This window comes from Urocampus carinirostris, chromosome 2 (genome assembly GCF_059441175.1).
Source record: "Urocampus carinirostris isolate Australia breed hairy pipefish chromosome 2, RoL_Ucar_1.0, whole genome shotgun sequence".
NCBI lineage: Eukaryota > Metazoa > Chordata > Actinopteri > Syngnathiformes > Syngnathidae > Urocampus > Urocampus carinirostris.
The window spans coordinates 50435834-50448477 of NC_142350.1; the positions used below are offsets into that span (position 1 = coordinate 50435834).

At 38.7% G+C, this 12644-nt stretch overlaps 1 protein-coding gene across 5 annotated transcripts in view; it reads right to left on the minus strand.

The window, feature by feature from the left end:
• myh14 (myosin, heavy chain 14, non-muscle) overlaps window positions 1-1588 on the minus strand; it is a 64526-nt gene extending 62938 nt beyond the window's left edge. For all 5 annotated transcript variants that reach the window (XM_088326991.1, XM_088326989.1, XM_088326990.1 and 2 more), the window contains exon 1: window positions 1424-1588. The gene's annotated coding sequence lies outside the window, so the exon portion shown is untranslated. The remainder of the gene's footprint in view (window positions 1-1423) is intronic.
• Window positions 1589-12644: the final 11056 nt, after the last annotated feature.

A 12644-nucleotide genomic window follows, 5' to 3' on the forward strand; every position in this document is an offset into this window, starting at 1 on the left:
AAGAAGCATTTAAAGGTACAGTGTGTATGCTTTGATTAATAGAAGTCTTGCTCAGGTGTAGTGCATCTAAAAATGAATGTTAAAAAGCACAATAAAGAATACAAACTACAGATAATCAAAGTGACTTAAACGCTCCGCTTTTTATCTCACTTGCTTGCCCAGCCTTTTTGAAGTTTTGGGGTACCTGTAGCAGCAAGATGGCAGACCACAAAGTCAGCTCCCTCATGTCATGTCAGACAAATACACATTTCTTGAATGAGTATGTTAAACAATTCATATTTATATGATAGTTCATGTACAGTATATCTATTTCTGATCTGAATATTGTTTTTTGTAATGAATGTGTTTTTTCCAAGGGGAGTTGCTAAATAATACACAATTTACTTTTAAGAACGCAATTTTTAGGTTGAACGTGGTTATTAGATAATATGATCATGTTTCAAAAAGGGAAGGGAAAAAAAGAAAACAAAATGAAAAATAAGAAAAAAGGAAAAAAAAAAAAAGAACAAAACAAAATAAACAAAAAAACTGCAAACAACAAAGTAGCAATCCTTAAAGGGACATTGTATATTATTTAATGCCTCCTAATAGTAAGAAAGGGTTATTCATTTAAAAAAATACACATTTTTAAAATACTAATTGGGAAGAAAAAATGCATTTATTATGCAGAGCATGAACATCAATATCTTCAATAGGGCTGACATTATTGTCGGCCATCTTGTTACTACGGGTACCCAAAAAACGCTGGGGAAAAAAGAGAAGTAAAATGAAGAGTTTTGGTCACTTTGAGCCTCTGTAGTTGGCATTATTCTGAGTGCTTTTCAGCACTCATTTTCAGTTGCACTACACCTAACAGCAACATCTAATGGTCAAATATTACATGCTGTCCCTTTAATAATGTATACAGTTTTGGTCTATTTATCATTACTTTAATTTCGTGTTCCTTATTGTTAGATAGTCACAAGAAGGCACAGAGAATGTGAGTACAGATCCTTAAGCCTGGTATCGACACTGATACCGACAGCAGATATCGATCCTCGCCCATCCCTAATTGTAATAAAGCTATAATTGTCGCGATACGCAGACAGACAGGCAGAACATCTGCAGTGATGGGGGGGTGGGCAACAAAAACGTCCCCCCCACTCAAAACCACACCTCTGCGATCGATTCTGGGATGTAAGCCCAAAATGACATTTCTTGTCCCTTTCTTTATGAAATGTCTAATAGGCGACGGTTACAAGGCGTAACCAAATGGTCACAGTCAGTCTTTGTTTCCAACAAATGTAAAAAAGAGCCCCTTGAACGCCTCACCACCGACGTTCATTCTTACGACACTAGCGTTAGCTTAAATGAGGCGTTCAAGGCTCCCTCACACACCGGCTTCATTTTAACTTGAATTCAACTCCAACACCAAAGCTCTTACCTTCAATTGACGCTTCGAATGGTTTTAAATGTAGACGGAGAGTAGTCCTCTTGGGTTTTTGGGAATGTTCGGCTCCGGGATAGGTGTGTATCCTACCGCAGAGGCGTCTTTTATCATCGCAACGTTCGAGCCCAGCGGAGCCGCGCGTTTACCCCACCACACGTCCTGCTCGAGAATGAAGTAGAAGGGGAGGAGAGGCAGAGGTGAGGGCAAGGCGGCTTCAATCACAGAAAAAAACTTCTGGTCCGAAGGCCAATCAGAACATACTATCTAGCAAGACGATCCAATAAAAAGGCACAAAATCCACCCGGACGACTTGCAGAGTCCCGTCCGCCCCTGAACTGGCACCACACGGAAGCGGTGACGAATGGCATCAAAGCAGTGACGCCGCTGACCAATGATGAAGGAAAATAGGCGGGACCATAGAGGAGGGGCGACGAAAGGGAGAGCCAATCGGAAAGTCGTGGCAGGTGCCTGTGCGTCAGCCTCTCGCAACCATACGGAGATTTGCGCGCCCTTTGTGTTGCAGCGACGCAGCTGCGGCGGAACAATACTGATTTGAGATCTGTTTAACAGTCGATTTACTCATTTTAAATTATTAAAACTGATTCCAGATTTATTTTTTTCGTGACACACGTCCAAAACGTTTGCTACTTTTCATGTATTTTTTCATATTATTTAAAAGTCTATTTAATATAGGAGTAAATCAATTTTTTTTTTATTCTACTCTTTATAATATTTAAAAAACAGGATAAGTCATTGTATAGTGATGGTAACAGCGGGAGGCTGATACTCATCTGGAATCGGTTTTATTTTTGATTTGCACATTTTATGTCTACAAAACTGACTCAAAATCTGTCAGAGAAACCCATACAAAACGGACATAGATTTTCTTCTTTTTAATGTATTAAATGTTATTTTTTAACTATCCTTAGCCTTTTTGAGTCTTTCTTTTATAAGGATGTTTTAAATGTATGTATTGTATATTCATAGCCTTTCATTTTATTTTCAAAATAGCAAAATTCCTTGTGTCAAAATAGTAGCTGTAGTCTGTGGGAACACAGACATTGATCTGGAATCAGTTTCATTGCCGATTTACACACTGAGAAAACTGACTCCAGATCTGATATCACCCACCCAGAGGTTTTTATGTATTTAACTATATTAGTAGATATCTGAAGCCTATTTTGAGTTTTTGTTTTATAAGAGTTCTTATATACAGCCACATTGGAAAGCATTCTGGCATACTGCACTGTGTGGTATTCTGGAAGCACGGCAGCAGACAGGAAAACATACAGAGAGTAATCAACACAGCCCAAAAGATCATAGGCGACTCTCTGCCCAGTCTAGAAGACATTGCCGGCTTGCGATATTGTAGCAGAACCATAAACATTATAAAAGACCGTTTCAATCCCCTCCACCACCTCTTTGACCTGTTGCCCTCTGGTAGGTGCTACAGGTCCTTCAAAACTAGTATTGTATTGTTTGTTAATGCAACATCCTTTGCAGCCTGGTCACCAAGGGCGGTTACCTCATGTGCGGTCCTTTTTCAAGGTTTCCTGATGCTGAGGATTTGAGTTTTTCCTTGCCTTCGTGTAGGTTTTAGATCAGGGGATGGTGTCATAATAGTCTGTAGTTGCAATAATCTGTGGTCTGTGCAGCCCTTCGAGACTCCTTGTGATTAGGGGCTATACAAATAAACATGACTTGACTCTGTGATGTATTTCCTTTATTTTTATTGTACTTTATATTAAAAATAGTTACTATTACCGCAGGCAACCCAGCTACTGATCTGGAATCAGTTTGTCTTTGATTTACACACATTCAGGGCCTCTAAAGCAGTCTCCAGGTGGTATTCCTACCACCCATCCATAACTGACGATATTTGATTTTTTTCAACATTATTTTCACATATTTGTTGCCTGCTTGTGTGGTCATTTAATGGGGGTGTTTTTCAATAAATTTACTTTATTTTTGTTCCCCTTTATATAGCATTATAGTAATTCCTTGTAGCAAATAAGTAAGGCAGATACTAATCTGGAATTAGTTTGTCTATGATACTTATGCTGAAATACAGTTTTTATTTCACATTTAAAAACAAAAAACAATGTCATACCTATGGAAAACTGACAATATTTTATATTTTGTATCTAATTCATCTTATTTTTACGTGTTCGTGGCCTTATGAGGTTGTTTTAAATGAATTTATTGTGTATCATTTGCGGAAACATTCATTGTCCTGATTTGTCTCATCTCATCTCATTAGCTGTACCGCTTAACCTTATTAGGGTCGCGGGGGGCTGGAGCCCATCCCAGCCATCTCCGGGCAGTGGGCAGGGGACACCCTGAACTGGTTGCCAGCCAATTGCAGGGCACACGGGGACAGACAACTCACTCGCTCAGTCACACCTAGGGGCAATTTGGACTAGAGGTAAGATCGGGCCCAAAAAAGCACCCGAGCCCGACGCAGGCCCGAGGGGTATTAAACCCGACCCGGACCGAGCCCGACTAATTAACTGGATTTGCTGGCCCGGCCCGAGGGGGCCCGAAATTACATATTTGATTTATAAGGAGGTGTGATTTATGATAACAAATTAAACTCTGCCTTTTGTTACAACATCTAGGCCTAAGTTAAATAAAACTGTATAAACATTTACATCTTTTATATTTCTGTGTCTGCACTGCAGATGTTACATTAAGCGACAATCTGTCATTGACGGTTTTTTTTTTTTGAGGTAGCGAAAACATTTAAGGGCGTCCGTCATTTTGACGACTTGATCATTGGGCCATAATCCACAGCAGCAGTAGTAGTACGTCCTTAAGATTTTAGCGCGGCACTATCATTGAGGGGGTGTTGACGTGTTGTGCCCTTTTCCGACTCCTATGCAAATCCCCCCCCCCCCCCCCCCCCTGATCGTATTCTATATAAAACGCTTATTAAAACTCTTACCAGAGTGCGTTTTCCTCGTCAGTTCTCCTCTCTTGAGTTTATCCTTAACTTCTTGTTGGTCCGACTCCATACGGGGATACCAGGCCAAAATCACGCGAATTTGCGGAGGGGAAGATTATTAAGAGGACAGCATACACGTCACGTCACGTGCACAGAGCATGCTCTGGCTCCGTTAAAAGCAATTACAGCTCCTTCTCCGTTTTATCCAAATTATTTATTTTATAACAAGTATTCCTTGGTCTAGTATCCATACATAGGTTAAGTATATATTTTTAATGAACATATATTTATAATTATTAATTAATTTAAAAAAAAAAAAAAAAAAAAAAAAAAAAAAGCAGGACCGAACCCGACCCGACCGTATGACTGACATTTCAGGCCCGACCCGGCCCGAAATTGCCTCGGATTCGGGTTCGGGTTCGGGCTCGGGCCATGAATCTTAGCTCTAATTTGGACCGGCCAATTCACCTGAAATGCATGTTTTTGGAATGTGGGAGGAAACCGGAGTGCCCGGAGGAAACCCACGCAAGCACGGGGAGAACATACAAACTCCGCACAGTAAGGCCGGTAGCTGGATTTGAACCCACGCAGGAGGTTCCCACGACCTCAGAACTGTGCCGCACACGCGCTAACCACTGCGCCGCCGTGCTGCCTGCACTGATTTGTGATCTGTTTTATTAACGATTTACACAATTTATGGCATAAAAACTGACTCCAGTTATGTTGTCCAGATATACCCACCCCAAACTGAAAGTCTTTGCTATTTTTAATGTATCTAATTTTATTTTCCTGTATTCATCGCCTGTGTGAGGGTGTTTTTCTTTGATTTACTTTATTTTTATTCCCCTGTAGGCTATATCCATCCATTATCTGCACCGCTTATCCTCACTAGGGTCGCGGGGTACACAGAGACGGACAACTCACTCGATTATTCACACCTAGGGACAATATGGTCTGGCCAATTAACATAACATGCATGCTTTTGGAAACCGGAGTGCCTGGAGGAATCCCACGCAGGCATGGGGAGAACATGCAAACTCCCCACGGGGAGGCCGCGGTAGTTGGAATTGAACTCTGGACCTTCGCGTTGTGGGGCTTCGCGCTAACAAGCCAGAGCCGTGCCGCTACCCTGTATGTAATCTTTATAATGACAGGATAATCTCTTGTATCAAAAAAGTTACTGCTAATATCAAACAGAGTTGCAGCGTTAAATACCGGCACAGAATACATTTATAAACGGTTAAACTGTACTACTGAGTTTGTAGGAGACGCTTTTCACTCCGACGTGTGCCGTTTAGGGTGCAAACAATATACCTAAAATGCGAATTCAATTCCACAACACTTAAGCACAGCCATCTCACCGTTAAAGGGGCAGTGAGTAATGTTTAGTGCCTCCTAGTGTTAAAAATAACATTGATTTGGATACTAGGCAAAAAAGAGCTATCATACCAATGTTAATTTTTAAATAATAAATTGTAGATCGAGAATTTTGTATTTGTTTTGTATAGTGGAATCCCTACCTAGAAGTTGCCGCCATGTTTGTCTGGCATCATGCTGCACATTACATTAGACAATAGTGCTATCTAGCAGTCAATTATTACACACTGGAGCATATCACTGGGACAAAAAAATATAGCCGATTCATTTCAAGACTCCAAAGTTTCCACCATGTCAATTTTAAATAATTCACTGCCACTGATTGTACAAGGTACATTTTACAAAATTTTGAAGTTGAAGCCCCGGTGTGTATTACATAGTGACCGCAGTGGTGACAATGTACTGCACATCAGAAATAACACAGCTGATACAAATAATGAGCAAAAAGACATGTACAAGGTCAAAATCACTCATCATTTGAAATATTTATCATTATATTACACAAGTTGAGACTTTTGTTTGGCATCCATCTTACTACTGTACCAGGGAAGCCCAAATGACCATTTTGTTAAGGCAAGCTCGTCACAATGGTGCTTTTAGTACTTAAAGGCCACTTACCGCACATGTAATGGTCGCCGAGTCTCGTGATTCAGGCATCTTTGACTTTTCCTACTGTTTCCTTCTCTAGCCACTCGGGTTAGCCACTAGCCGCTATTGTTATTGCTGCTTGACAAATTCTGGTCCTCTCTTTTACTGGACTCTCCAGTGGTTTCTCCTGCCAGCTTCTAAAGTTAGCCACTTACTGTATAACTAGCTCTTGGATCATTTTGCTAAGAATCAGCCCCTAAACTTAGATTATAAAAATTACAGAGCAAATAAATAGATCAATAAATCAACAAAGAAATAAATAAGTAAATACAAAAATAAATAACTGAATAGATAAATAAATAAATTACATTCTATTGAATTCAAATAGTATTTATTTAATTCTATTGACTGGCAAAAGAAAATAAGTACAACCCCTAAATTGAGAAAAAAATAACGAGTATTTTTTCTGCTGACATTACACAAATAATAATAATAAAATATTATGAATCCTTCCATTTATCATTAAAGCAATGATGGTATATATATTTTTCACACTTTTTATTCACTTTAACAGGTAAATCAAAGTTTTTTTTTTGACCGTTTACCTCTTATAATTCTTGCATACTACACAAATTTGTAATTATTACAAAGATTACAACCTGCAATCAAGCTAAAGACAAGTCCTTTTCAGTTTTGCCACTTTAAATAAAAAAGTAAATTTATGTTTATGTTTTTGTTTGTAGATGTAGAATAAAAATATATACATACATATTAGTTTTAGGGATAAAATCTGGATCCGCCCTGTTTTTGGTAAAAAACAAAAAAACAAATTACAAATGTTTTTTGGCGTTTCTCCAATTGACTTGCCGTTCTGTCCATTTAAATAATTAATAAGACCCTTAAGCACACTTCGGCCCACCAAAAGTATACATGTTATTTCTGCAGTTGCTAGAGTGATGGCGCTCTCAAGTTCATGTTAGTGAAGGAAGGCCCCATGACCCAGACTCTATACATAGAACTTGAGGGTGGATGTTTATGGCAAGACACGACAATTGACAACTTTAAACACGTAGGTTACAAAAAGGTCCCGACTGCAAAAACAGTAGGGCACAAAAAACTTTTTTTATTCCACGTTTTCCTAAAGTGAACTCGAGGAGAACAGGGACAGATTATTTTTTTTTAACAAGGGAAAGCAACAGTGATTCCAACAAGTGTTCCTTCCATTCATAAAATCTTTATCCTCTAATTTAAAAATCAACTAGCAGTAGAACCCTGGGATACAGCGTCCCCGCCTTGCAACAATTTCCCTTTAAATGTAGAATGTTTTTTTAGGTCCCTCTATAAGGCATTTTCAGCACATCAACAACAAAATATTTTTGTCAAGTCATGTCATATTTGTCTTGTTCCTAATCACAAAAACTCTCAAAGGGCTGAACGGGCCACCATAAGCAAAAAATAAACAGATTATTATATAAACGTGCTTATAATACTTGCTTGATGAGAAATTCCTTTTTATGTGTGTTTTGGTCAATTTGAGACTCAGTAGTTTGTATTCTTCCCAGTGATTTTTAGCACACGTTTTCGGTTGCACTACATGATACAGCGACTAATATTGATTTAAATAACGAGTAAAAATAAACAAACTATCCAATAAACTTGCATTTTTTAAAATATTCGTAGGTCGAGAAATTAGCATTTATTTTACATCATGCCTCAAGCAACCTTTGGAAAAGGTAATCAATCTGTATGGTGGGCTGTCTTTTTCCAGTACACAGAAAGTGCTAAGTTTATTCGGCTCGTTTGTATTTAATTTTGAACTAGCAAGGAGAACAGGGGAGGACAGTACAAAAATCCTCAAGAGAATTCCAAGCTGTTCTAGAGGTCCTATCCTAAACCCGTTCTTTTTATGAAATCTCCTGGGTTACAAAAAGCAGATCCGCCCTACATTATCGGACAAAAACATTATTGGCCAATAGTGACCGTGATGTAAACAGTGCATTATAATCAAAGTAATGAAAAACAGTGAAGAATAATAGTCAAAATACCCAACAACCCTGTGTGCCAAAAAACATATGAAATATATTTACGTCAAAGATGCATGTCTAGGATTGGTCATATTCATATAAAATTGTATATAATTGTTTGCTATTGGTTTGTGTCACAGGACCATGAAAATACCAATATGCTATTGGCTAAACTCACTCCCACAATGCCTTTTTCTGTCTTTCTTCATTTAAGAATCTTGTGTTCTTCGTGAAGACTGGGAGTTGGTATGTATTTTTTGTACTGCATTTAACTTGTGGTGATGCTAAAGAGAAATTAAAGAACCTGATAACCATGGACAGAGGCGATTTTTTTCACGAGGCAAACGAGGCAGTTGCTTGGGGCCTCCACTAGGTGGCAACAGCGAGTCGAAATTTACATTGCAGTTGATGGAGAAGTTGAGTGAATAATTGAAAATTGTGTTTTGAGTCCTTCATTATGAAGAGAAACTATCCTTCCTGGGAATGAAAAAAGAATTAAGAAAAAAGAAGAAAGCAAGATGGTGATAAGCTAATAGCAATAATGAACAGATATCAATAGTATTTTTCCCCTATCGTTGATAATGAATGGTGTAGTGCTTTTTGCTTGGGGCCCCACTAGACCCTAGAATCGCCACTGACCATGGAAACGAAGCCTGCGATTACCAATAAAAAGGCACTTGAATGGCTACCCTCGCTAAGTTGCATTGGTCGTAACCAATTGACGGTCGGGACAGTTTTTAAAATGAAGGAGACGATAAAAGTATGGTAATCCCATGAGGGCATGACAACCCTCGCAAGTTTTCAATTATGTTTCCCTTTTAATCCGCCATTACTGTCTCCTCCTCCCTCTGCATCCACCCATTAACTACAATGTACCAGCACAAGTTGCGCCACACCTACTTTCATTTTTGCTTCATATGGATATTTGTTTATAGTGTTTTGCAATCATATGCACGTTTAATGATCACCAGTAGTACTTACTATATGATATATCTTTTTATTTTAATGTTTTATCCTGGGGTAGGCGACCAAAGGAATTGCCCCGCTATAAATACGGCAATTTCACTGTACAAAACCCATGTCAGTATGGATCAATGAGATTAAGTAACCAACTGCTTCCTTCTTGTTATTGTATTAGTCTACTCTCTGGTGGTCAAAGTGCTCACACCACAAATTGTTGCAGTTTAATCATATCTCACAAACTGAGATTGTAGTCGTTTTAATGAATGATGTGATATTACTAAAAACATATACGATAGAGCATTTTATTCCCCAAACGATTGATTAAAAAGTAAAAACGACTGCTGCTGCTCGAGGGAAGTTAACATAGCTCTGAAAGGCACCACCCAAATACAAATAGTATGTCAACCACTTATAACACATAATTGTATATATACTGGACTGTCTCAGAAAATTAGAATATTGTGATAAAGTTCTTTATTTTCTGTAATGCAATTAAAAAAACAAAAATGTCATACATTCTGGATTCATTACACATCAACTGAACTATTTCAAGCCTTTTATTATTTTAATATTGCTGAATTTGGCTTACAGCTTAAGAAAACTCAAAAATCCTATCTCAAAATATTAGAATATCATGAAAAAGTATACAAGTAGGCTATTCAACTAATCACCTGAATCATCTAATTAACTCGAAACACCTTGCGAGGGTTTCCTGAGCCTTAAAAACACTCAGCTTGGTTCAGTAAACTAAATCACAAGTATGGGGAAGACTGCTGTCCAGAGGACCATCATTGATACCTCCATCAGGAGGGTAAGACACAAAAAGAAATTTCTCAAAGAGCAGGCTGTTCACAGAGTGCAGTTTCAAAGCATATCCACAAAAAGTCTGTTGGAAGGGAAAAATGTGGCCGGAAACGCTGCACAACCAAGAGAGATGACCGCAGCCTTAACAAAATTGTGACGAAGAGCCGCTTCCAGAATTTGGGGGAGCTTCAAAGACAGTGGGCTGAAGCTGGAGTCCAGGTATCAAAAGCCACAGTTCACAGACATGTCCGGGAAATGGGCTACAATAGCCGTATTCCCATGGTCAAGCCACTTCTGAACTCAAGACAACGGAAGAAGCGTCTGACTTGGGCTATGGAGAAGAAGCACTGGACAGTTGCAGAGTGGTCCAAAGTCCTCTTTTCAGACGAAAGCAAGTTTTGAATTTCATTTGGGAGTCAAGGCGCCAGAGTCTGGAGAAAGGCTGGAGAGGAGCAAAATCCAAGTTGCTTGAAATCCATGGTGAAGTTCCCACAGTCAGCAATGGTTTGGGGAGCCATGTCAGCTGCTGGTGTTGGTCCACTGTGTTTCATCAAGTCCAGAGTAAATGCAACTGTGTACACCAAGAGATTTTAGAGCCCTACATGCTTCCATCTGCTGAAAAGCTCTATGGAGATGAGGATTTCATTTTCCAGAATGATCTGGCACCTGCCCACAGTGCCAAAACCACCAGTAACTGGTGCACTGACCATGGCATCACTGTCCTTGATTGGCCTGCTAATTCCCCTGACCTGAACCCCATCGAGAATTTGTGGGGTATAGTTAAGAAGAAGATGAAAGACACCAGACCTACAAATGCAAATGAGCTGAAGGCCGCTATCGAAGCATCCTGGGCATCAATAACACCTCAGCAATGCCACAGGCTGATTGCCTCCATGCCACGCCGGATTGATGCAGTAATCCGTGCAAAAGGATTCCCAACCAAGTACTGAGTGCATCAATGGACATTTTCAAATGTTTGATTTAGTTTTGTTGTTATAAAAGTATTTTTTTACTTGGTCTGAGGAAGTATTCTAATATTTTGAGATAGGATTTTTGAGTTTTTTTCAGCTGTAAGCCAAAATCAGCAATATTCAAATAATAAAAGGCTTGAAATAGTTCAGTTGATGTGTAATGAATCCAGAATGTATGACATTTTTGTTTTTTTAATTGCATTACAGAAAATAAAGAACTTTATCACAATATTCTAATTTTCGGAGACAGTCCAGTATATTCGTATATATTTGTTCACATATCATAGAACTGCTTTGACTTTTTTTCTTATTTTACTGAAAACTTCAACTTGGATTCAGAAAGTGACAGACTCTGCAAGCACGACGACAAGCGCTAATCAATCATTAAAATGCGTTATAATTTGCTTGAGTCAATTTTAATAAAACCTGTGTAAATATGTGAATAAGGTCGTCTTTTGAACATGCTTTTGCCTGCCAGAACACATCCTATCATACAACACGAGCTTGCAGCATGGTAAAAAGGATTAAAATCAAAGTAATAGTCACGTTTTGTCAAGTTTACGCACATTGTAGAAAAAAAAGGTCGACGGTAATTACAAGGAGAAGCTGGAAACCGCTGCTAGTTTATCAGTTCCTCCATGTAATTGATGTCTGACAACACACACACAAGCGTCTAAAAATAGATTCTCTATACTTACCATATGAAAATGATGGTGATAAATCAGTTTAATACTGAGAGGCATTCCTTGTGAGGTTACGTGACCAATTGCTGCTTTTAAATTCTGTGCAGTTGTGAGTTATGGCCACTACGGGGCGCTGTTGCTTCTCCTAACTGTGATGGGCGTGCTGCAGTGGTGATGGGCCAGATTGGGACTGATTCAAAGAAGATTGCCAGGACCAATGAGCCAACAAGGTTCCAAACTCGTTTTTCCATAAATCTTATAGACCCTTTCAAAGCCTATATTATGCATGACGTCACACTCTGAGCTGGAGGCAAAAGAATACTCCGCACTTGTCAAAACACTGAGTAAACCGAACTTTCATTTCTGCTAGTTCGGTGTTAAAATTTTGTCATGTTTTGTGTTTGGATGCCAGAATCTGATAAAAAAAACGTTAGTGATCGTAAATTGGAGTTATACAGGATCCCAGCAAACACTCCTGATCAAAGAAAAAAAGAGAGTTGTGGTAAATGCATTAGAGCAAAAAGATTGGACCGAGGCACTCATCAAAATTCCCCTGGTTTGCAATGCACACTTTTTATCGGGTAAAAGAAATTAAACCTATGTGATTTTTGCTATCGAGTCCACATTGCTATTTTATTTTGGCACATTATCTTGTTTTTTTCTAGCTTCTTAGCTTGTAGCTTAAATGCCATTAAGAGATACTTGTGTTAAAAAAAACAAATACATGAATAATTAAATCAAATGTATCAATCTTCATCTATGTCAACATTTTGCCTATATAATAAGTAATATGGATTGCATAGCAACAACCATAAACGTTTGATTTCTCTTACCTGATATGAAGTGTGCACTGCAAACCCA